Raw genomic sequence first — 4,738 nt, 5'->3', positions numbered from 1 at the left:
ATACATTAAAAATATAAAATTTTATCATTTTAATAACTTTTAGTTAAATATTTTTTATTGTATTATTAAAATGTGTCTTTAAATAGATGTTCACACTACTAATAACTCAATTACATTAAAATAGAAAAAATAATTTTTTTTCTTAACCAGATGCCTAAATAATACTCTTTTTTTCCTCTATATATAAGAGGGGTAAGTATGGTTTTGGTCCCAAAAGTTTAGCGCCAGAATCGAAATCGTCCCTCTTGTAATTTTCGATTTAAAATCGTCCTTACTGTTGCATTTCATTTTAAAATCGTCCTTTCTAATAAATTTTTTTCTAAATGACAAAAATACTCTTTTTTTCCACCATTTCATTATTCTTGTTCTTCTTCTTTCAGGAGAATTGTTCTTCTTCTTCCATTAACAAATTCTTCAATTCCAAATTCAGAACAATTTCAAAATAAAAATTCTTCTTCCACTAACAAAACTCAAAATTTTAAAATTTTAGATACAGTTAACAAAATCCAATTACAAGAATTAAAAATACCCAAATTTATCTTCAATTACAAAAATAAAAAATCTATAAATTTTGGAAAATGAGAAACAGATTAGGAAACAAGAACAAATTAGGAAAATAAGAAACAAGAACAAAATAAGAAACAAGAACAAGAAATAAGAACAGATTAGGAAAATCCAGAACAAGAACAGATTAGGAAAATCCAGACCAATATCAAATTCAATAGCAACAACCAGATGCAGAAGAACAACAACATGGATCTTGTATACAATTAACCATTAACAGAAATTCAATAACCTAAGCTAATTCAACAACAACAATAACAATTCAGCAGTAACTTTCAGCAATTCAATAACCTAAAATCAACTAACAGAAAATTAAAATCCAGCTAAACTAACCCAGAATCAAATCAAAGGGCTGGAGGGAGGGTAACAGGTAGTGGTGGCTCTGATTCCTTATGCGGCAGGGACTGAGGGAGGGAAAGCAGGGAGGCTTGCTGGCGGTGGTAAAACAGAAGAGACTCCACGTTGCTGCGTGGTGGTGAAGCAGGGGAGGCTCCACGTTGCTGCGCCATGGTGAAGCAGGAGAGGCTCGCCGGCGGTGAGCTCTGGTTCGAGGAGATCTGAAACAGGGAAGAAGAGAATGAGGGGAGAGGCCAAACAGAAACAGAAACAGAGAAACACAAAGCCAAATTAGAAATTCAAAGCACAAAGAAGAGATCTGGACAGAAGAGAGGCAGCGGCGGGACGGCGAGACTGCGGCGGCGGGACGACGGCTTCCCTTCCCCCTTCATCGTCATCATCATCAGAGTTCTGGAGGAGGCGGCGGCGACGACGAGGTCACGGCGTTCGAGGAGATCTGAGACAAAGAAGAAGAGAAGGAGGGAAGAGGGTCGCGGTTGATCTGGACAAGAGAGAGACAGCGGCGGAACGGCAAGACTGCGGCGGTTAGGAAGATCTGGCCAAAGAAGGTGATAGCCCTGTAGATTCGTTCCCATGGTTCGATCCTTCCCAGTAAAACGCGGCGTGTTCGAATTCTGATCGCTCGGAGCAAGGAGAGGAATTTGGGACAAAGAGGATAGGAAATGGAGCTGCTCTGCAGATGAATTCCCGGTGCATGTGTTCTTGTTCTCGAAAGCACTCCCAGTCTCTCCCCGGCGCCGGGCAGAAAATGGGACCGAAAGTAGCTATTTCAAAGAGATCCAAAAACAAATCAATAATTTGTTGCCCCTCAGTTAGATGATTTGAACAAAAACGGAATAGAAGGTGAAGCCTATAAGGATGCCCTGGATCTATCGAATAGGTTGGGTATATTACCAGATAAAGCAGCTTTGTGTGATGCAGCGGAGCCATGACAATTAGGATTTCAAGACGTAGCAAGTCCTATGATGCAAGGAATAATCGATTTACATCACGATTTCTCCCAAGTTTTTTGCTATTTTACTAGATCGAGATGCTTAGTAACTCGAAAGATAGGTTTTGGGTAAGAGATTCGAAGGGTTTTGGCCAAGGCAGCTTATCTTCCTCTAGCGGATAAAGTAGCTAAGCCCTAAGAAGCTAGATAGTTAGTTTATGGCTGAGGTTGCCATAGAGGAATCGAAGGCAGAGGTAGAGCTAAAAGACTTAAACGAAGCTAGCTCGGCGTCTAACTCAAACCTATAAATAGAAGACTGCTTTCAACTGCCTTTAGTCCCCGATCTGTAAAGTAAGGGCTTGAAACATTTTTACCCAAGTTAATCAAGAAAGAGCGCACCGCAGAATGATTCTAACCACCACTGGAACTTGGATTAAGAAGTTCAAGAGGCATCCTCCATTCATATCGATTTATGGAAAACCATATCATTCATCAAGAAAGAAAGATTTTTCCAAGAGGGCACCCCACCTTTGCCCCGCTAGCGGACTCACCCTCCTTTCTTTCCCCTACCTCCGGACACCTTCGAATAGATTTGATTGGGACGAAAGGCAGACATGGTAGACCAATCTATATATATGGCTTGTCGTACTAGCTTCGGGCTAGCTGCCTTGATCCGTCTTCTTAAGAGACCCTCCTGGCCCCACCCTAGACACTCTAAGATCCTTTTTCAAACCTGCTCCCATTTCGAGTCAAGAGATAGATAAATAGACACATCCCATTGCACTGATCGGGGGCGTTCGTAGTGACTGAGGGGGTCGAAGACCAAGAAGTGGGTTATTTATACCAAGTATCCCCTTCCCTCTAGGCTAACTGAACTGCCTTTCTCGAGGGAGAGAAAAGCCAAAGCGTAATGCTTCTATCATACTGGGATTTCTCCTGCGAATAAGGAAATAAGACTCTTAGCTTACTCTTCTAGAGCTAGAACAGGGGAATTCAAGTATGTTCTTTCTACTCCTGCAGAAAGAAAGTAGTAAGATTTAGTTCAAATCCGTGCTTAAAAGATTTATGATGCCAAGCAGCAACTAATAACCTGGGGCTTTTTGCGTCCTTCTTCCCTGGAAGAGCAACTGAACCTTCGCTACGTTCCAGCTAGTCTCTTGCATTTTGAGTACCTGATCCTTATGTAGCCAGACCAAGGCTAAACCTCCTCGAACTCTTACACCCGGAGAAGACCGGCATGGGCTACATGAGCCCCCAATAGTTTACCGGATAAATTGAGTTGTCGGGCATTCCCGGCCCACCAAGCGAAACCGGTGGTTTCTTGGTCACAGCGCTGAGTTTCAAGACTCTGGGACTAATAAGTTTCTCTTAATCACGGGGCGCTTGAGTGCCCCCTCTTTTGGTTAGGGAATCTTAGCGAATGTCCGGATTAGCGGAGTTGGCCCCTATAAGCTATTAAAAGCATTAAGCAGTTGTTTTCGTTTCAATAGCCGGCAAAATGACTACAGGATCATCGGTCTACTCTACCTCAATTCACCATTTGGAACTTTATACAGAAGGTTTTTCCGTACCAGCTCCTTCCACCTATACCGCAGTTGAAGCACCTAAAGGAGAATTTGGTGTCTTTCTTGTCAGTAATGGAAGCAATCGTCCCTACCAAAGCAAAGCGTCACGACAACAGAAAATTACCCTTCTGAATGGAATCTAAAGTAGGGGGTTTAGCCGCCCGCCTCACTTTGAATAAAAAACATATTAAAATCCCGGGCCAAAATCTTCCCTTCCCCCTTCATCGTCATCATCATCAGAGTTCTGGAAGAGGCGGCGGCGACGACAAGGTCACGGCGTTCGAGGAGATCTGAGACAAGGAAGAAGAGAAGGAGGGGATAGGGTCGCGGTTGATCTGGAAAAGAGAGAGGCAGCGGCTGCAGCGGCGGAACGGCTTCTCTCTTTTTTTTTTAATTTTATAATTTTTATTATTAAAATAGGAATAGGGGTAGTTTATGAATAAAACAAAAAATTTTATTAAAAAAGACGATTTTAATATGAAAAAAACATTAAGGACGATTTTAAATCGAAAATTAGATGAGGGATGATTTCGATTCTGGCGCTAAACTTTTGGGACCAAAACCATACTTACCCCTATATAAAATATACGCATTCTTTTTCAGAAGATTAAAATAATATACCCTTTAGTCTATTTATCCAAAAGAGCTATCAATAATTATATTATATAAAATATTTTAACTTGATTATTACAATAATAAATATATTGTTGGTATTATTATTATTATCAACTAACCAAATAATTATCATTTATTTATATATATAATTATAATTATTATTAATAGATACTTTTGACAAATTAACTAAAATGTATATTATTTTAATTTTACAGAAAAAAAAGTTTACATTTTATAAATAAAAGATATCATTTAGACATTTCACATAAGAGTGAAATATCATTTTTCATTGAAATATTATTCGGTATATATATATATATATATAGGCTAGACATTGCTCTACATGATACTTATTATGTGGTAGCACATTTCCATTATGTACTTTCTATGGGAGCCGTTTTTGTACTGATTCCGATTTCCCTCCCACTTTTATAGCCTTTGAAATGGAAAGCAATAAAGAAGAAAGTCAACCTCTAAGTCATCTAATATCTATTAGAAATGCGTCCGAGATTAGGGGAGGTTCTTATTCCGGGATAATAGAATAACCGGTAGAACCAACCGGTGCTACCGACTCTATTCCATATGCCAAAGCTTGGAGTGGGAGTTCCGGTTTACTTTGAAGGCAGAAGCTCATCCGAAACTAGAGCTGGAAACGCCTCATTTCGTTTCGTTCCCGTTCTATATATATATTAATTAAATAATCAAA

The sequence above is a fragment of the Arachis ipaensis genome, chromosome B01, assembly GCF_000816755.2.
Source record: "Arachis ipaensis cultivar K30076 chromosome B01, Araip1.1, whole genome shotgun sequence".
Classification (NCBI taxonomy): Eukaryota; Viridiplantae; Streptophyta; class Magnoliopsida; order Fabales; family Fabaceae; genus Arachis; species Arachis ipaensis.
The sequence above is the reverse complement of the archived record's forward strand: the minus strand, read 5'-3'. Positions refer to the sequence as shown.